Genomic DNA, 22,402 nt, shown 5'->3' on the forward strand with positions numbered 1-22,402 from the left:
CATAATGGATTAGTCCTTTTGTTTTTTTAATGATAAAATATACTCATGTAAAGGTTCATGATTTTTAGTAAGAGTGTAGGAAAGTTGGATTTTTGCTTGCTCTTCAGTTTGGCAAGCAACGCTTATAATGTGAGATACACACCATTATGTGCTTTCTGTGGTTTTGTTCAGTTTGAGCCAAAAGGAAGTTTTGAGTTGGCAGTAGGATATTTTCTATTTACAAGAAGTACAAACAGCTGCTACCAGAATGTAACTACTGGATATATTAGCTAAGATAAAGGTAAAAGTGATATCTAGGCCTTGATAAATCCAAATGACTAATTAAGAAACACTTATATCCTAAACCAGGAGCAAACAAAATAAACTTTTAATTAGAAAATCCTCTCATCTTTGGCTCTGGTATTTATGACTCAGATAATACCCTGTTATTCAAGTGTTCTACTGGGATTCTAAAGATTTTTGTGCTTCAGTGATGAGACCACATGGGACAAGAATGAGAAGAATGAGGGTCTTTGTTGATATGTAGAGGTGACTACCATTTTAATCTAAGAAATTCTACTTATACAATATGTGCATGCTGATTTTCTACATAAGTTTCATTTTGAAAATAAGATTTGCCCTAAAGTATTTAAAATGTCTGATTGAGACTAGATTCATTTTCTATTGGAAGCCAAACATTACTGAAAATCAGCAACTTAAACCAACACTCATTAATTGTCTCAAATTAAGCAGGCCAGACATTTCCTGAGCTCATTGGAGTTCTCAGTCTAAGGGATGACCAGACTGGTATTAAGGTGCTAGTTGGGTCATATTCTTATTTAGAAATTCTCAGGAGTAATCTGCTTGCATGCTCATTTAGTTATTAAATTTAGTAATTCTTTGTGATTATAAGATTTCTCGCTTTCTGTCTCTCTGTCTCTCTCTGTCTGTCTGGCGAGTGCACGCACCCTATAGTGGAAAACCTCTAAAAAAAAAAAAAAGGGAGAAATCACCCCCAGGGGGGATGGTCACGCGGCAATCCCTTCTCCTCCATTCTCCTCTCAGGATCTTGGGCATGCACGCACACGTTCCTGGCATGAGTTTTAAGCTACTGGTTCCGGGACGTGAACTGCGGTCGACTATGTGGGAGTCCAGCAACATAGCCATTATGCTAACTGGTGGTTCCCACCAACTCTTCAAAATGATGGCTGGACACAGTCCTTTTGCTCCTTTTTATTTCCTGGTTCTTCTCCTTTCTCAGGACATTTGGCAAGCCTTTTCCATGGGCTTGTACTGAGCCTGTGCCTTTCCATCAGAAAAGAGAGAAAAGGGGAAATAAATACCTTATAAGGAAATAATAAAACTTAGGCAACATCCAGGAAGATTGTACATCCCAGAGAACTCAACCAATGAGGAACTGGAGGAGGGCCTTGAGCACTGGGGAACAAATTGCTTGTAGTAACCGTTCCAGGTATGCCTGCCTATCAGAAACCTGATCTTGCTGGGCTGCCAATAAAGTTTCGCTTCACTGTACCTCCTGTTTCTGTGTCTGTTCTTTGGCATTGGATGGGTGAACACCTTTCTCACAAGAAGTACCTAAAATCTGCTTTCTAAACCCTTCAAGACTTTTGATCTTCAGTAAATGTTTATACTTTATTTAAACATTTTCTCTCTTGCATTTATTCCACGCACTTACATTTAGGATAGTGATATTGAAAAAACAAACAAACAAGAAATAAATAAAAAAATAACATAACCAACTTAAGGACTACAATAAGCTATATAGCCTCAGCTAGGTGCTAGTCTTGTTGTATGTTCATTCTACTCACTGAGTCTCATACCTAAAGTCAGACATGTCTTCATAGACTTGTTTATATCAACTATACTTACTATTGAAAGTATTTCATTTAATTAAGATCCTTTGTGAATCCATAAAATATGGGGAAAAATCATGGAAAGCAAATATAGATACCAGAGACTGTGGGAGGAGAGTGGGAAATGTCAGGGGGTGAGAGGGAAGGAATCAAGAGGGAAAAAAAAAGAAGTAAAATATATAAGAAACTAGCAAATCATAAGTACATCAAGATTCCTTGGGGCAGTTTAGTAACAAATACAAGTGGTCCAGCTCTACCTAAAACCTAGTGACCCTCAATGTAGGAAGGTTAAACAATTTCCTATAGTGATTATGAATCCTATCAAGTTATATAATTTACCTATTTAAGAACATACTCTAACATTTTTAGAGACAATGTTGTCAGCTAGCTCACATGTTCACTTTTTTCATAGCTTTTTATCCCCCATTCTCTACCACTCTGAAAGCCTTTACTGAAGACAGGTGTCATCCTCGTATTTCAACCATCTTGATGTTGCAATTGCATTTATTTTATGACAGTCCCTAACTGGTGCACTTACATCTCCTACCTTGTCATCATTCAGCGCTACTCCATTATAAAAATTCTTACTTGGTAATACCTATTTTCCTTTTCTTTCATCAAGTCACTGTAGTCTCTCTCTCTCTCTCTCTCTCTCTCTCTCTTTCTCTCTTTCTCAAAGCCATCCTGGTAGGTGCTATTTCCTACTGATTGCTCATCCTGACTGAAGGCTGGAAGCATTCATTCCAAGATGACTTCCTTTAATCTGCAAGAAATTAATATAACTAGCCAACTGAGTCTTTTTTAAGTTCTAATTATAAAATTTTAACTGCTTCTGCCGTACTTTATAGGAACGATATCATCTCTCACTCACTAACTTAAAATTGCATTTCCCACTACAGAAATTCCAAGGCTTTTCCTAGAATTTTAAGCTTTCTCTCTCTTTTTCTCTCTCTCTTTCTTTCTTTTCCTACTTTTCTTTCTCTTTTGTGTCTGTTTCTTACTCACCAATGATCGTTTGTTCAGATACATTTTATATTTAGAAAAATATACTGCTTTCAATTAATACTTTTATTACCACTAAGCTCTTAGTTTAAAGAGTTAACTGTGTCACTGCTTCATTTTACTGCCATATTATTTACAGAGAAACCTATAATTAGGTACAAACTCACTGTAGATTTATTCTGAACATCTTGCAGTGGGGTTTCTTTATTTTTCTATTTCATTAAAGCTGTTTACTCTAAGTTTCCCAAGATCAATTAATGTCTCAATCCCTTTCACATCTTTAACTTGCCATGTCTCTATGCATAATTTCACTCTGGTAATTACATATCACCTTCCTCTTAGAGCTTTCTTTTGAAACTTTAGATTAATTGACAGTATTGTCATTTGAATGTCTATATCTCATTGCTGAATCTTCTCTTGTTTCTGTTTTCTCATTGTATTTAATCTTGAGTCTCTCCTTGGTTATCTACCTTTTCTTTTTATTAATGAGAGACTATGAGTGCATGCACAAGACAGAGAATAACAGAGAGAAGAGCTTTTGACAGAATTTCACCATACCATGATCCTCTTCGCCCAGCCTTCCAACTCCTAAAAATCCTGAATGCCCAGAGGCATACAATATGTTTTTAAGCCTACCTGGGGGTCTGAACCCATGGTAAGCTTTATGTTTTCTAGTCTTGCAGGTCACTCATGTCTCCCCTTTATCACAGCGGTTGGGTCCGCCCTTATTCATCTTTCTTTATCTTTCTATAGTTTATCCCTTGGTATCCAATCAACTCTACCATCCTTGAAAACAACTCTATGTAGCTAGCTACAAATTATTTCCATACTCTAGCTTATTTCTAGATAGAAATCTATGACTTTTAACTGTATTTCACTAGTTTATGTCTGTGCCATAACATTAGAGTAAATTTGTCATTTCTAAAACCAAAATATGTTAAGACCTCCTACATTTAAAAACCTCAGAATCCCTTTTGACCTATCTTATCCTTTAGTAGGAAATGCTAACTAACCTCTTACAGAATTTTTCACAGATGTGCCTTTATTTTGATTTCCTTTGCAATAACTTGACAATAGTCTTGTTACTTAAACGTATAAAAGGTATCCTGCCTTACTTCTTTGATTGCATGGCCACTTGACTTCATCCTGCGTATTTACAATTGTGTGAGATGCCCTCCAAGATGGCGTGCATTCTGCTTAGGCACTCTCTCTAGGATACATTTCGTATAATCAATTGTGGTTATTTATATCACCCCTCTCTCTGACTTGTAGTATCTTTGATGTCAGAAACTGTGGGGGTTTTTTAATGTTACTCTCAATATTTATGGCATATGAGAACTTCTAATTTTGTTGCTTAGTAAAATAATTAAACAAATACTAGATTCAAAGTCCTTACAAAAAAGGCAGAAGTTGGACCAGCAGTTAGCGTAATGGCTATGTTGCTGGACTCCAATGTAGTCGACGGCAGTTTGATTCCCGAACCTGGTGGCTTAAAATTCACACCGGGCATGTCTGTGTGCGTGCCCAAGATGCTGGGAGGAGAATGGAGGAGAAAGGATGGCAGCATGGCCATCCCTTCTTGGGGGTGATTTCTCGCTTTCTGTCACTCTGTCTCTGTCTGTCTGGTGAGCGCACGTGCCCTACAGCAAAAAACTCTCTCTCACACAAAAAGGCAGAAGTAATAATGATTTTTGAATGAAAATCCTATATACTCAAATATTTAAGAGATTCAGTTGAGGATGTAAGCCCCCTATAATATGTGATTTTCAACTGTTCAATAATTTTTTTCTATGCCCTTATTTCAACCCAAGAACAAACACAAGGTTGATATGAACATTTTATTTTATTTATTTTATATAAGCCCTAGGCTTGCTTCACTCTCACTGTAGGCATTACCTACTTTGTCGGTTTTTAATTCAGTTCAGACACTACTTACTTTCTTGTTGATGCCATTTCTAATCACTCCCTTTGGCAAATACTACTCTTTCTGCACTCAGCTTAGATGATTTCTATCTCTCATCTGCATTTATAGCATGTGATTTTATATTTTAATCATTTATGGACTTTTCTTATCTCCTGTCATGGGTTGCAAGTGCCCAATGCATGAACGAAGCTGATGTTTAAAGTGTACGTCAGTGGAAATGAGCCTGCATGTGGTTTGAAGAAAGAGGCAGATGAATAAAGTGATGAAAAATAAGTGACTTACATTGAAATGACTGTCACTGTAGGTCTAAGAGCAGCCCTAAAACAAAAGAATGGCACATTAAGATAATTGTGTAGGTAATATGAGTGAAATGTGCAAGTCAGGTAAGCCTATGTAGGCGCCTATTCCAAAGTTTAATGTTAATAAGGAAAGGATAATTCTGTGCTAAAACCCAAGACCAAGATATAGTGGGATATTTATAGTGTTTCCTATTATTTGAAAGACCTTGGAAAGCTAAAAGAACCATTTATAGCTTTCTCATCTAATCCCTTTCTCTGGATACAGGAACAGCATATTCCACTTGGGTCTCATAAGCAAAAGGGTTCTCCTTTACAGAAACGATAAACATTGTGGAAGTTCTCTTCTTTGCTTCTGTACATAGCACATTCGCAAGCCAGGGCTCTGGCATTAAAATGAATGAGCATTCTGTTTGTTACATGCCACTGTCGCAATGCTGATATGGCATGACTTTAAAGTCTTGCTCAATAACTCATTGTACTCCAAGCCCTACAGAAGTTCATCACTATTCTTCATTACAACATTACAGCAGTGAAAGATGTGCTAGTCACCCTTTTTCTTCCTAGTCTATGCCTCTTACATATTTTGTAATTTATTGGAATCGGCATTCACAAAGGTGTGCTCTGAAAAGGTAATGGGGATTTCTGTTATTGCTCTCTTAAACTTTCGTTTTTGTGTGTGTGTGTGTGTGTGTGTGTGTGTGTGTTTTAATGAGAGAGAGAGAGTAGGAAGAAGAGGGAGAGAGATAGGTATTCTTAACATTCTCGACACATTGCCATTCTTCCTGCCTCAGCCTCCCAGTTAGCTAGGACCATAGGTGCATACCTCCCTGGCTGCCTGCTCAAGTTGGGCTAGGAGCCCAAACCAGGCTTCTCATGTGTTCTACTCCAGCATGCAGTGGAGCCCTCTTGCTTTTACCACCATGGTTGGGCCCTAAAAAAAACAAAAACAAAAACAAAAACAAAACAAAACTCTTCTAAATATTTCCAATATTTCCAGTTTATTTGAACCCTCTGAAACCACATTTTTTTTTTTTTCTGATTTGTTTTCCTTGTCATATTTAAGAGCTGTATTTCTTTGGAGTCAATGCATTTTCACTTCAATCTAGAGAAATTAAGACTATTTTCTTTGCAACCAGAGAAAGACACCATCCCGTTATCTGTGATCACCTTGTACTAGTCTGTGTTGCTATGGCGCAGATCATTTGGAGCAGGAGCTAAAAACGGTTACCAATTCATTTCTCCTAAGGCCATTGAAATGCTCGTCAACAGGAAATGTGGAGCCTTGATTAGTCTGGTGGTATTGTATTCCCATAACATAACTTCTCTGAGTCACATTTTCCTCATCTACAAAAAAGTGAAGCTAAAAATAACTACCGATGAGGACTTTTTGGAAGATTAAATGATGCAGGATATGCAAGAGTGCCTGGCTTGTAACAGGAACTCAAAAATGTTTGTTTCTCTCATCTATTTCTTTAGATTCATGAGTATGTTTGAATAAAGGTAAATTTAGAAACAACTAAATTTGTTTCTCAAGATGATGACTGTTTTTCTTTTGCAAATTTAAGGCTAATATGTTTTACAAATATCTGTCCAATAAAATAACTTGTAAGAAATCAAAAAATACAATTCTTAAATATTCAGATCAACAAAAAGTTGTCATTTACTGGACAAATGTGAAGGAGAGTCACTCCACCAACCCTCATGTGCACTGTGGGTTTCTTTCTCCAGGGAGAACATCAAACTATTATTTTTACTAGTATTTTGAATAGTTCAACCAAAGTAGCTCATCTCTATTACTTATAGTAAGCCTGATATTTCACGTCTTTATTACATTCAGAAAACCCCTTTTATTGCAATGAGAAAACTTTGCTTTCAAGACAAATGAGGGGGGTAAAGAGGAACACTCCACTTCTGTTAAACCACATGACAAAAAATGTGTTGTAATAATAAATAGGAAATATGGGTTTAATATTAAGAGAAGCAAGTCTTATGGATACCATAGGAAAAGTTGTGTGTCTGTCTCTCCATATTCAAAAGCATGAAAAGAATGCTGACAACCTGGTTTACCACATAAACTCTTTTGCAATTTATCTAAAGCGAGAATGTTCTCTTTTTTACCGAATTTAAATAGCAGATCTTTTTTTGAGCCAGACTATGTCCTGTCTCCATTCAGCAAATGAAAGAATTTGGATCTATTATTTGTTTTGGCTTTGTTGTGATGAGAACTGATGATATGCCTTTGAGATGTCTTGTGTCTATCTTTCTTTTTTTACTTTTTGGTTTTATTCCTTGTTTTCCCTTTACTTTCTTATTCCTTTCTCTTTCTTTTTCTTTTTTTTTTTCATAAGTTTACACCTATTCAAATGTGTGTACTTCAGCAGCAGCTGAAATTTTCCTGAAGTCACAAGTGCTGACAAACTATAGTACATGGTAGTTTTCCAGATGCAATTATATAAGCAGGCACTGTAGTTTGGAACAAGTACAATAGACTCTAATGAAGATGAGTTGCAACTGAATTCTTAATTCCTCTTAATATCATAGACACCATTCTCTGTTAAAAAGATCAGCATCTTCCTTAAATATATCAGATTATTTTACTCTGTAAGCAATATATGTTTGCATAGACAAGTAGTTGAACTGGTCTGCAACCCATAAGTTAGGTGCTAAGTTCTGTGTGCTGGATCCCATATGGCCAACCATGGTTTGAATCTCAGCCCCAGTGGCTTACTGATATGCCAGGCATGCATGCCAAACCCAAAATCCTGATGGAATGAAGAGATAGAGCAAAAAGGAAGCAGTATGATCATGCCTCATAGAGTGGTGATTTCTCTCTCTGTTGAGCGCACATGCTCTCTGGAAGTATAAAAAAAATTATTCAGGTAAACGGTTGATATTAGTGAGCAGGGGTTTGAGTTTGGCTGGTCATATTATCATTAGTGTTGTGCCTCTGGCTTACTTGATTTTCTTTCTCTCAAATGAGTGTGTATGCTTCAAGTAATTAATATGATTATTACCTAAGACATAATTCAGGAAAATGGCTTATGATAGTGTCTGCCATAGAGTAAAAACTTAGTCATTCTTGGCCTCGCAATAGGCCTGATTGTCTGCTTACTGAAATAAAATATTATGTAGAATAGATTCTTATACTGCCTGTCTATTCACGATGACTTACATTGTATTTTCCATTAATATGCAATATGGTGACAGCTTGGTTAGCCTCATTTTTCAATCTTATACTCTGTTCTCTATATCACTTCGCTGGAAGTAAAGGTTGCTTATCAATGAGGCAGAACATGAAGCCACCATAGATTCTTAGCTAAATGGCAATGTGATGATGTGTTGATGGACTGACTACAGGACAATGGAAACACAGGGAACTTGATGGGTATGTACATGCATGTCCAGGATCCTGGGGACTGGAGGAGTGGAGGAAGGAGACTGCAGTGTGACTCAAAACTATGAAGTTTTCTCCTTTGTCCCACTCTCTCTCTCTCTCTCTCTCTCTCTCTCTCTCTCTGTCTTCTTTCATACACTCTATCAAGAATAAAATTTTTAAAAGAGAAATCTTAAAAAAACGCCTCTCTATGGACAAAGTTATGTTATGTTACCTTTCTGAAGCTATGAAGAAGCATTTTTACAGGTGCTGTGGCTACCAACACTTTTTTCTTTTCTTTCTTTTTTTTTTAGCTATCTGGACCACCTAATAGCTTGCCCTTTCTCACCAGGAACTATGATAATCTACTTCAGCATTTCTCATACAATGAAATAGAGACGGTTTTTATACAATTATAATTTTTTGCATTTAAAAATAAATATTGCTAAGGGTGGCAGGTGGCAAGGTGGTTAAGGCACTGGACTCCCACATAGCCAACTACAGTTTGAATCTCAGACCTTACTGTCTCACTTTCCCTCTCTCTCTTGTTAAATTAAAATAATAATAATAATACATAAAATTAAACAAATAATTATTTTTAAATAAATAAACATTGACATATTTTAAAATCAGATGGAGAAAGTGCCAACTGACTGACAGACTTGATTTTCCCAAAGTATTTTCTTCTGGTAGTCAATTTTTCAAGTAAAACTAAATAACTTCTTATTTTCTTATTTATAAAAAAATGGAAAAGAATGCATAAAACAAGGAATATCAATATCTTGTAGTACAATGTTAGTTTCATCCAGTACTCTCTTTTTCTAGGATATATGATAACTTTTGTAATTATTTTGTTATGAACTCAGAACAGATGGCAACCCAAGGCACCGATGACAAATTAACCTACCTGCTTTTTACATATATAATTTATGCTTCTCAGTGCTCAGAAAATTTCTTTCTTCCATTTATTTATTGTGATAAGAATGCTTCCTAAACATGATTTCTACCCTCAAGAATTTATAAAATGCATAAAGCAGTATTTTTAAGTATAGGTACTATGTGTACAGCTCTCTAGAACTTATTCTTCTTGTATAACTTAACAATGGCATGAATTAAGCAGCAACTCAAAATTTCCACCATCTCTCGGTCTCTGGCAACCAATACACAACTCTTTGAGTCTACCTTTTAGAAACCTTGTACAATAAGAATCATGTGTTTTTTTCTTTTTCATGATTGATTTATTTCACTTAGCATAACATTCTTAGTTTCATTCATTATTCCATATTGTCTAATTTTCTTCTTAAAACTAAGTAATACTTCCTTGTATGAACAAGACACATTTTCTTGATCTATTTATTTCTTCATGGATTTTTTTGGTAATTTCCATTTTTTTTAATAAGAGGTATGTTCCTTAGGGTGTGTGCACTCCAGGAGACAGAGACAGACAGACAGAGACATTAAGAGGGAAAGTGAGAAATCACCCCCAGGGGGTTAGTGAGGCTATAATCCTTTTTCCTCTGTTTTCCTCTCAGGATCTTAAGTATGCATGCACACACACCTGGAGTGATTTTCAAGTCACCACATCTAGGACTTAAACCATGGTTGGCCATGTGGGAGTCCAGTGACTTAACTGCTGTGCCATCTGCTGGCTCCAGTAATTTTCATATTTTGACTATTGTGAACAATGCTGCAATGAATATAGAAGTATTTTGACAACATACCAATTTGAGTTATTTTGCATATATCCTCAGAAGTTGGATTTTTGGATCATATGGTAGATCTATTTTTATTTATCTAATTTCTTTATGTTTTCAGTTTGCCAGAGGGCACATATGCTTGCTGGATAGAGACAAAAACAGAGAGAAAGAAAATCATAAAGCACCACTCATGGGACATAGTCATGCTGCAATTTTTTCTACTCCATCTCTCCTTCCTTTTGGAATTTTGAGCATGAACACACACATGCCCGGTATGTTTCTCACGTGGTAGGTTCAGGACACGAACAGCATAGTTAGCTACATAAGATCCAGCCTCTTTTTCTACCAGGCCACAAGTTAGCCTTTTTAAAACTATTTTGAGGAATCGGGATACTGAGTTTTGCAGTGACTGAGCCATTTTATATACACAGCAACAGTGAAGAATACACCCACCCACCGTGCCACCAGGTAGCCCAGTCATTATTTTCAAAAAAGGCTTTTTATTTTCCTTTCTCTTTTCTACTTTAGTAACCATCATAATGTGTTTATTGGTTGACTTAATCCTTTAGTTTTACATCACCCCCTTTTTTTTCTCATCTCATAGCATAATCTTTAATGACCAGTCTTTGAGTATACTGATTATTTTCTTTGTGTATCAATCAGTTATTGAATTTTTAAAATACATTTTTTGTTCTTTGTTTCTTTCTTTCTTTCTTCCTTCCTTCCTTTCTTTCTTTTTTTTCCTTTCTTCCTCCCTCCCTTTCTTTCTTTCTTTCTTTCTTTCTTTCTTTCTTTCTTTCTTTCTTTCTTTCTTTCTTTCTTTCTTTCTTCTTTCCTTCCTTCTTCTTCTTCTCTTTTTTTGTTTTTGAGATTTTTGCTATATATTGCATGCACCTGCTGGAGAGACAGAAAGAGACAGAGAGACAGAATGCAAGAAATCACCCCCTGGAGGGGATGGCCACACTGCAACCCCTTCTCATCCATTCTACCCTCAGGATTTTGGGTGGGCATTCAACTGGCCTGAGTTTCAAGCTGCCAGGTCCAGCACTCAAACAATGGTTGATTAGGTGAGAGTCCAGTGCCTTAACCACTACACCAACTTCTAGCTGCAGTGTATTTTTCAACTCAATTATTTTCTTAATCTCCAGAATTTCCATCTTTTTTTTTATATTTTCTGGTTTTTTGTTGTTGTTGCTATTAAAATTCACATTTTTTTTCAGCTATTCTGTTGACTTCATTTAGTTTTCTGTGTTCTCTTGTAACTCACTGTTTATTTAAAGCAACTTTTTTTCTGAGTTATTGGTCAGGTAATTTATAAATCTCACATTTTTGTTTTATTTTGTTCTCGGGATTTCTTACTGGAGATTTAGTGAGTTTCTTACATTGGGCCCTATTTCCTTGATTCTTTGTGCTCCTTGCAGTTTTATGGAGGTATCTATGCAGCTGAAGAAACAGTCATTTCTCCCAGGTTTAAAAATTGTGTTTGTTCCATGAGCAAGAGAGACAGAGAGTGAAAATAAGATAGAGAGGTGACACACCCACAATAAGGCCCTGATACCAAGACCTATCTAGAGCTTCAGCAACCCTCAAATCATGGCCATAGTCCTGCTCATCCTATTCAGACACAAATCTGAAACTTTCCATGTTGGGTCAGCCTCACAGAGCATTGCGCTTTACAGCTCTGGCCCCATTTTCTGAGTTTTTATGGACTACTTTTATTTTAAATTGCCAGAGGGAGTGTGCGGATTTGCCAAGGAGAGGCAGAGAGATAGACAGAAAGACACAGAGGGAGAAAAAAAACCCTCCCCAGTAGGGGGCGGTCATGTCACAATCCCTACTCTATTTACCCATCCTGTTTAACATACACATTCAGGTCATGTAGTTTTCAAGTGGCTGGGATCAGGATTCAAACTATGGTCCACTATGAGGCATATGTCTACCTAAACCAAAAGGCCATGAGGCTAGCCCTCGACAGACTTTAATAGAACACTTCTAAATATCTTACCTTTTAAACTAGAAATGTTGAACAGTCAAAAACTAGTTTCTTTCCCATGTGGTCATTCTTTGTTATCATAAATCTAACAAGTATATATTTTAAATTCTATTTACAAACACAAGAAAACCTCCAACTATTACTTGTTTTCTTCATCCACGTTACTGTTTCTTTTCTCTTGATGTTATTATTTATGTCTAAACACAAAATATAGCATTACATTAATAAAATAGCTTCAAAAACTTGTGGAGATGGAATTTTGGGGTCTATCATACATTTAACATATTCCATTAAGGACTCTATCTGTCAAAGGAAAACGTTGATTTGTTTATTACTATAGGCTTTTTCTTCCTAAATGTTTCCAAAACTCATACACCATATTTTAGAGAATGACATATTCTAGAATCAAATGAATTAAATAGTCTTTTCCAGATCATCTCATATTTGAATTGATATTCTTTTATGCTGCTTTGAATACAACTACTAAAGCTATCAAAGGTTTTTTTGTTGTCGTTGTTTTTTTTGGAGAGGTTTTTGTTATAGGGTGCATGCACTTGCCAGAAAGACAGAGAAAGAGAGACCGAAAGTGAGAAATCATCCCCTAGGGAGGATGGTCACACCACAATCTTTTCTCCTCCATTCTCCTTTCGGGATCTTGGGCATGTATGCACATGTGCCCAGCGTGAGTTTAACCCGCCAGGTCCAGGACTCCAACCATGGTCGACTACATGGGTGTCTAGAGATATAGTCATTACACAAACTGCTGGTCTCAACCTATCATAGACTTTTGAGGTTGTGAAGTTTAAATAAATTATTACATATAAGTGACTAAAAATTGTTCCTGAAATATAGTAAACTCAAGTAGATGAAAACAACAACTCTGTCTACCACAAAGATGTCAGTAATTATTATCTCTGTCACAGTGTTGTATACTGTGATATGTTTTTGGCCTGGTATCACTACATTCTGTTGAATTGACCCCTTACCTTTCACTACAGAACAGTTTCATCTTTGAGTTTACTTTGTAAGTGAGAAATATTACAAATACATGAGAAATTGGTTTCCAGTTTGAGTTTCTGTACTTGGTTTAAGGATCACTCTGCAAATCGTGCATGCACTTGCCAGAAAGACAGAGAAAGAGAGACCGAAAGTGAGAAATCATCCCCTAGGGAGGATGGTCACACCACAATCTTTTCTCCTCCATTCTCCTTTCGGGATCTTGGGCATGTATGCACATGTGCCCAGCGTGAGTTTAACCCGCCAGGTCCAGGACTCCAACCATGGTCGACTACATGGGTGTCTAGAGATATAGTCATTACACAAACTGCTGGTCTCAACCTATCATAGACTTTTGAGGTTGTGAAGTTTAAATAAATTATTACATATAAGTGACTAAAAATTGTTCCTGAAATATAGTAAACTCAAGTAGATGAAAACAACAACTCTGTCTACCACAAAGATGTCAGTAATTATTATCTCTGTCACAGTGTTGTATACTGTGATATGTTTTTGGCCTGGTATCACTACATTCTGTTGAATTGACCCCTTACCTTTCACTACAGAACAGTTTCATCTTTGAGTTTACTTTGTAAGTGAGAAATATTACAAATACATGAGAAATTGGTTTCCAGTTTGAGTTTCTGTACTTGGTTTAAGGATCACTCTGCAAATCTACTTACTTTACCATTTGAAAAATTCATAAGAAAAGTAATTTTATTAGGTAAATGTCCTTCCAAGACATGGCTGAATGAACAAGTTCCAAGGACCTGATATTGAAACCAAATCAGTTTTCTTTACACCATTTAGCATATGCCCTCAAAATAAAGAAAAAAAATTGGGAACAATAAAACCAATTAAACAAATAGTTTGAAAGGAAAAATCTTTGATAATATTACAGTCTCTATTTAAAGCCCTCCCCTTTTCATATTATTTTGACTCCTCTGTTTTTATTTTTTTTTAGGAGGGGTACAAACACATCTAACTCAGAAGTAAACAACCTTCAAGATCCAACAGTCTTACAATGATGTAATTTAAGCAATTTCTCTTTGAGAAAATGAACTAATAGATTTTTTTTTTCTGTTTCACCTGGCTAACATATTAGCAGAACTTAAACCAGATTATAGAATTCCTCATTCCTGGGCTAGTGCTCTTTGCCAAAATGTTATTGACTCATTAATACTGTCATGTCAGCAGTTGTTGAAAGAAGTGTGAATTTTGATAAAAGTACTGGATTTTCTTGGCACCTTACTTAAAGTAGGATATGTAATGAGGTGCCTCTTAGTCTCAATGTACTTTTTCTGGTGAAGGAAAGTGTCATTTTTTTTTTCTCCTGACCATTTTACTTCCTATCCCATACAGGTGTCTGATGCACAGATGTTGTTCAAATATATTTATTGAATGAGTAAGACAAATACTGATAACCAGTTAGTTGAGTGTCATCATACTTTACGGAGGGGTTCTGAGAAGACACAGAATATGGAGTACAGTAGTGAAGATATACAGCACTCATATGATTTACTTGCTTAATATACACATCAGCACTCTATAGGAAGAGAATCCTTGAATAAAAGAATATTAAATAATGTTCTTTATGTATTTCTGTATTTTCCAAGCTAGCCTACAAACATGCATGTCATCTCCCCCAACTTATCAGGAAAAATAAAGCAGCTGGACCAGAGTAGTCTTCAGCCCCTTCTAGCTCCTCCTTCCCTGTGATGCTCATATGCTATACTTCTAATTAAACTCCTTGACGCTAATTAAAAATGAGAATAGAACAAATGTTACTAGCTGAATTCAGACTCCCTTCTGTTAAATTTAGTGAGCTCTTCAAGGCTGGGCTTTTGGATTTTTTCCCCTAATTAGAATTTTCTTGGCACTCACACTTTGTCATGCATACTTTATCATCAATTCCATAAAAATAACTCCAGATAGTGAATCAGAAAATACCTGTCTTCTCTAAAGTACTCATAATCATAAGGTTTTTCTTTTTCTTTTTCTTTTTCTCCAGTACTGCAGAGTCCTGAGAATCTGTGGTTTGGCAGATGGTGTGATGCAGCGTGTAATCTGGCATGCTATGTCTATCAGCCTGTGGTAACCCTTCGGCATTTTATTTCTGCAGGAAACAATGATGGCAAGGACAACATGTGGCGGCCCACAGGAACATAATCATGTTAACTCCTGACTCTGCAAAAACTTAACACGTGGCATTGTTATTAGCATTTTCTAAGAAACCAGCATCTATGAAACAGAAATTTGCTTGACTATATTCAATTGCTTCTGGTTGATTTGTTCTTTCTTCCATTAAATTTACCAAAGAATGTTCTGTAGTGGTGTGAAATTGGAGGTCTGTCAACTGATTAGCATCACCTCTGCTTCATGCACCAATAACTTCAACTCATATTTGCTAGTTTCTTCTATTCTGCCGTGCAATTAGAAGACTAGTTTTTCTAAATATATTCTATCAATGCTCTGTGGTATTATAATTCAGATGGGATAAGAAGTATGAAGAAGGAAAACTTACCAGGCTTGTATCTGTGGCAAGAATGGCATATGGAGTAGAAGTAAAGATGAATAAATATGAATACTCTGAATAACGAGACATTAAGCATTTCTTTCTTTTTTATTTTGAAAAAAGAGAAATAATTTAAGGTAATTAAATATTTAGATACAATTTAATGTTGTCATTTCCTTCATTCTTTTGTTTTTAAGGAAAATATACAATTCTTCTTTCATGGGAAAAAAGATCTCTACAATGAAAGATCAGTTTCTAATTTTAAGACCTTTAAATAAAAAAGACAATGTATAATAAATTTATGTGTTACCATGTCATACTGATGAGAGGATTATCTGCTATTCTCTTCCTCTATGACAAAAAGTATTGAAATATCTTTGAAATGAAGCAACCTCAAAGTGTTTTTCATCACATATCATTCCAGTAGGAAAATTGAAAATCGAATAAATAATTTGAAATAATTTTTGTTCCTTGAGCTTATCTTTGTTCAATTCATGAAGAGATTGGTGAGTTTGCTTACAACTTCAGAAAGAATGCAGCCTTTACTTATAAAATGGAATGCATCCCCTGGAATATGCTACGACACCAGGATTTGAACAGTGGTTGGCCCTGTAGGAGCTAGCTCCCTCTGCATAGAAGTTAATCAATGCACCATGGGGTCAGCCTAGTCAGCCATTATCACCCTATACATAAAGGAATGGATTTTAAATATGAAGCTCTGAAGATGTATGAGAAAGTTCATATCACAGTCCCCACAGTGTGCTTGTAGAAGACTGTGACCATCAGTACTCACTAAGTCTAACAGGGGTGATGCTTTCTCGTTATGGTTTTAATTTATATTTCTCTGATGATTTCTTACCTTGAGTTTTTTGGCATACCTGTTCATCATTTACCTGTCTTCTTTTGGAAAATATCCATTCCGTTTGTTTTCCTGTTTTTAAATGATTCATTTACTTGTTATTGAGCTGTTTTGAGTTTCTCACATAGTTTGCATAGTACTCCTTTACGAGATATATGGTTTGGGGATATTCTCTCATATCGTATTTGTCTCTTCATTCTGTTTCTATTGATTGTTTCTTTGCCGTGCAGGAAGTTTTGCTTAGATATAATCCTACTTCTCTATTTTAACTTCTCTTTTTTTCGTGCTTTTGAGATCTTATTCAAAAAGTTATTACTAGGACTAGTGTCATGGAGATTTTCCCCTATGTTTTATTCCAGTAGTTTCATAGTTCTTGGACTTTACAGTTAAGTTTTTAATGTACTCTGAGCTGTTTTCTGTTTATCAGGAAGACAAATCCCATGTTATCTCACATGTGAAATCTAAAGGCTTGAACTCATAGGAGCAGATGGTAAAATAGTGGTTACCGGAGATGAGAATGAAGGAAAGGAGGTATGAGAAGATATTGGTCAAAGGATACAAAATTTTGTTAAGCAAAATAAATTCGAGAGATCTATCGTACAACATAGTGACTAAAGTTCATAGTGATCTTAAAAATTGATGAAAAAGATTTTAAATGACATTGCCACAAAAATGGTAACTATCTGAGGAAAGGGACTCCACTTAGATTCTCTGAAATGGACAGTATATTTTAAACATCGTATTGTACATGGTAAACACATATACAAAAGATTTGAAATGACATTGCCACAAAAAATGATAACTATCTGAGGAAAGGAACTCCACTTAGATTCTCTGAAATGGACAGTATATTTTAAACATCGTATTGTACATGGTAAACACATATACTTTTTGTCGATGTACTATTTTTTAATTTCAGAAAAGAACTCACTAAGTCAAAGTTGTAAGTAATGTGTATAATTTATGTAGGAATATACTGCATTTTCATAATAGAGAGTGCTTTATAATTTGAAATACATAAGCATGATTGTCAGCAAGTAAATATGCTGTTAAACACTGTATAAAATAAAGTCCTTACAAACTATGAAGTTAAATTGCCAAACTATCAAATAGAATGATTGTTTAAGGAGAGAAATGCACTTTTTAAGATTTTTTTTTAACGTTTCTTTCTTTCTTCAGTGAAAGACAGAGAGAGACAAAGAGAGGAAAAGAGATGGAACCCTCAACAGGGTCCTTATAAAAAAATGTGTATTTTGTTCATGAAAGAGCACATATGCACACACATGACAGGCAGTGAAGGGAGAAGACACAGCGACAGAAGCACCTTCTACAGGTTGTCATCATGCTATAGTCCCCTTGGTCCAGCCCTCTAGCTTGTCAGAATCTTGGACAACCACTGATGTAAGATTAAAAACTCGAAATGACCCTAAAAGGAATCTAGACATAGGTCTCTTAAACTTTATTAATTCCAGCATTAATTACTATTTCTTTACCATGAAGACTTCTTGCCTTTAGCATTGACGACAGAAGCAGGGATTTTTATGTCTTAATTAGTTTTTTATCCCCACCAGAAATCTAAATTAAAAAAAAAAAAATGTCCTGGATCCAGAAGGTGGCATAGTGGTTGAGGCACTGGACTCTCATATGGTTGACTGAATTTGGAGTTCCAGACCTGGTAGCATGAAACTCACACTGGGGGTGTGTGTGTGTGTGGGTGCGTGCCCAAAATCCCAAGAGGAGAATGGAGGAGAAGGGATTGCAGCATGGCCATCCTCCCTGGCAGGGTTGATTCCTCACTTTCTATCTCTCTGTCTCTCTGCCAAGGCACTGACCCTATATATAGCAGAAATCTTTAAAAAAATAAAGCCCCAGAGTTGTCAGATTTTTTTTTTTTTATTTTTGTCTTTGATCTCTTATGTAAAATAATTTCTTATTTCTTTTGTATTTTTTTTCCTATTATATTTAACAATAGGGTACTTTCGGAAGAACATGCTACAAAGATGGAAGCCCAGACTCTTTCTCAGGCATCTATGGAAAAGTTAAGTGTTGATTTTTATGTTTTTTTTTTTAAATTTTTTTATATATGACTTAATATAACCAAGAGCAAACTCCCAGTCCATGAGTCACATTTTCAGAATTCTTTTAAGATTATGTGGGCTGGGACCAGCATTTGACTTAGTGGCTATGCTGCTGGACTCCTATGTAGTTGACTGCAGTTGGAGTCCTGGATCCCGTGGCTTAAATTCACACCAGACGCATGTATGTGTGTGCAAAAGATCCTGAGAGGAGAATGGAGGAGAAGGGGTTGCAGTGGGGCTATCCCCCCTGGGAGTGATTTCTTGATTTCTGTCTCTTCGTCTCTCTCTTTCTGGTGAATGCACACATTCTATAGCAAAAATCTCTCCAAAAAAAAAAAAGAGAGAGAGAGATTATGTGGGTTGACTAAAGTGTTTTGGAGCTCCACAGAATGGAAGAGAGAGACTAGGCTGCAATTAAAGGTGGCATAAAAGTTCTATGGCTAATGGCAATGACGTGAGAAATTACTGTTCTGACTGGCTTTTCTGAGACTGGCCTTGCCCAGTCCCGCCTCTTCACCTTTCTGTGATCTTCTTGATGTCCTTCGATGTATTTGTTTTCTGCTAAAGTTAATCAGAGACTATTCCTGACTTTGCAATCCTGATGACGAGACTGAATGTGAAACAAACTGGAATATGTTAGTAAAAGAGAATCTCTAAGATCTTCTTTATGAAATTTCCCAGAGTGAATTTGCTGTAGCCAGAAATGATGATAAGAAGATGTGTTCTACAGCTCAGGAAAGAATAAAAAATGTCAAAAATAAGAAATTCATCACACACCTATTTAGGAAAGGACTCCTTAAAATCTCTATGAATTGACAAAAGCACTTATGAAGTAGTCGATGCCTTATATGTACCAAAGAGAGTGTTTGATGGAAAGATTTATGACTCTATAATTAATATTAGATTTGCGTTGTTTCTGTCCTATGTTTTCTGTGTAACATTGGGAACAAACTTTAACTAATAAAATGGATAGTTTCAAAACTGACTCACCAAATTCACAGCAATTAATGCAGGTGAGAAATAGTCCTCAACTATAAAGCTTCTTGCATGCATGAGGCTTGTTGTATTTTGGTGCTCTAATATTATTGATTTTTATCCATATGCTGTAAGGAGGAAGAAGGCAAGGGCACCACTCTCAGGAAGGTTAACGAGCCAAAGGCAAACTCATGAGCAACCACTGTGCAAGACATAAAGTGTGAGATGATAGAAAAGAAATAAAAAATAAAACCTTTATAGTATAATATGAATTAATAGTCAAGAGATTAATAGAATTTCTGAGCTTTTATTTAATGGCAGAATACTGGGGCCAGCAGGTGGCATAATGGTTAAAGCCCTGGACTCCTAGATGCCCAACTGCAGATTCATTCCTGAACGTAATGATGAAACATATGCTAGGTGCGTGTGGGCCCAAAAATCTCAAGAGGAGAATAGAGAAGGGAATGCCATGTGGCCATCCCCTGGGGGAGGGGGTGGCTTAGATTAAAAAAAAATATGTTTAAAAAAATGCAGAATGTTAACATTGTGAGCCTGAGAATAAAGACGGTGTGTGCTCTACCTGTGGTTTCCACTCTCCTTGGAGTCATCACACACCGCTTGTTGTTCAAGCACACAGTCCAATAGGTCAGAAATGGTGGCCTTCAAAAGAGAGAATGCTTCATTCCTCTTCCCTTTCTTTTTGCAATTTGCAAAATAGAGTAACATCCTGGAAAATTGAAGTGAAAACAGGGATTGGCAATAAAACATATGGATCATTTAATATAAAATAATTCAAAATAATAAGCTTACAAATAATGTGCTCATCGTAAGCCAACATAAAGGTTGCCTTGCCCATTGTGATAGAAATGTCTAAATAATACATGAAAAACAAAATACGACGTCAGTAAAAGGAAATTAGTTATGCTGTTTTTATAGTAAGGGTCTTAAAGTCAATAGCTTATTGAAATTCTCAGAAAGCTTGATTTTTACATTTACCCATTTCTTTCTTTTTTTTTTTTTCTTTTTGAGATTCATATGTCCTATTTATCAGTGCTTCGAGGTCTTAGTTCTGCAGCGACATCTTATGGAGTTTTTTTATATATGACCTAATATAACCAAGAGCAAACTCCCAGTCCATGAGTCACATTTTTAGACTTCTTTTAAGATTATGTGGGCTGGGACCAGCATTTGACTTAGTGGCTATGCTGCTGGACTCCTATGTAGTTGACTGCAGTTGGAGTCCTGGATCCCGTGGCTTAAATTCACTCCAGACACATGTATGTGTGTGCCCAAGATCCTGAGAGGAGAATGGTGGAGAAGGGGTTGCAGTGGGGCTATCCCCCCTGGGAGTGATTTCTTGATTTCTGTCTCTTCGTCTCTCTCTTTCTGGTGAATGCACACATTCTATAGCAAAAATCTCTCCAAAAAAAAAAAAGAGAGAGAGAGATTATGTGGGTTGACTAAAGTGTTTTGGAGCTCCACAGAATGGAAGAGAGAGACTAGGCTGCAATTAAAGGTGGCATAAAAGTTCTATGGCTAATGGCAATGACGTGAGAAATTACTGTTCTGACTGGCTTTTCTGAGACTGGCCTTGCCCAGTCCCGCCTCTTCACCTTTCTGTGATCTTCTTGATGTCCTTCGATGTATTTGTTTTCTGCTAAAGTTAATCAGAGACTATTCCTGACTTTGCAATCCTGATGACGAGACTGAATGTGAAACAAACTGGAATATGTTAGTAAAAGAGAATCTCTAAGATCTTCTTTATGAAATTTCCCAGAGTGAATTTGCTGTAGCCAGAAATGATGATAAGAAGATGTGTTCTACAGCTCAGGAAAGAATAAAAAATGTCAAAAATAAGAAATTCATCACACACCTATTTAGGAAAGGACTCCTTAAAATCTCTATGAATTGACAAAAGCACTTATGAAGTAGTCGATGCCTTATATGTACCAAAGAGAGTGTTTGATGGAAAGATTTATGACTCTATAATTAATATTAGATTTGCGTTGTTTCTGTCCTATGTTTTCTGTGTAACATTGGGAACAAACTTTAACTAATAAAATGGATAGTTTCAAAACTGACTCACCAAATTCACAGCAATTAATGCAGGTGAGAAATAGTCCTCAACTATAAAGCTTCTTGCATGCATGAGGCTTGTTGTATTTTGGTGCTCTAATATTATTGATTTTTATCCATATGCTGTAAGGAGGAAGAAGGCAAGGGCACCACTCTCAGGAAGGTTAACGAGCCAAAGGCAAACTCATGAGCAACCACTGTGCAAGACATAAAGTGTGAGATGATAGAAAAGAAATAAAAAATAAAACCTTTATAGTATAATATGAATTAATAGTCAAGAGATTAATAGAATTTCTGAGCTTTTATTTAATGGCAGAATACTGGGGCCAGCAGGTGGCATAATGGTTAAAGCCCTGGACTCCTAGATGCCCAACTGCAGATTCATTCCTGAACGTAATGATGAAACATATGCTAGGTGCGTGTGGGCCCAAAAATCTCAAGAGGAGAATAGAGAAGGGAATGCCATGTGGCCATCCCCTGGGGGAGGGGGTGGCTTAGATTAAAAAAAAATGGGAATGCCGTGTGGCCATCCCCTGGGGGAGAGGCTGGCCTAGATTAAAAAAAACATATGTTTAAAAAAATGCAGAATGTTAACATTGTGAGCCTGAGAATAAAGACGGTGTGTGCTCTACCTGTGGTTTCCACTCTCCTTGGAGTCATCACACACCGCTTGTTGTTCAAGCACACAGTCCAATAGGTCAGAAATGGTGGCCTTCAAAAGTGTGGCCATCCCCTGGGGGAGAGGCTGGCCTAGATTAAAAA

At 36.3% G+C, this 22,402-nt stretch overlaps 1 long non-coding RNA gene across 1 annotated transcript in view; it reads left to right on the forward strand.

Moving 5' to 3' along the window:
- LOC102500663 (uncharacterized) overlaps positions 1-15,371 on the forward strand; it is a 28,208-nt gene extending 12,837 nt beyond the window's left edge. The window contains exon 3 of the long non-coding RNA XR_334190.1: positions 15,260-15,371. This is a non-coding gene — a long non-coding RNA (uncharacterized LOC102500663). The remainder of the gene's footprint in view (positions 1-15,259) is intronic.
- The last annotated feature ends 7,031 nt before the right edge of the window (positions 15,372-22,402 follow it).

This window comes from Tupaia chinensis, unplaced genomic scaffold, assembly GCF_000334495.1.
Source record: "Tupaia chinensis unplaced genomic scaffold, TupChi_1.0 Scaffold000162_1, whole genome shotgun sequence".
Classification (NCBI taxonomy): Eukaryota; Metazoa; Chordata; class Mammalia; order Scandentia; family Tupaiidae; genus Tupaia; species Tupaia belangeri.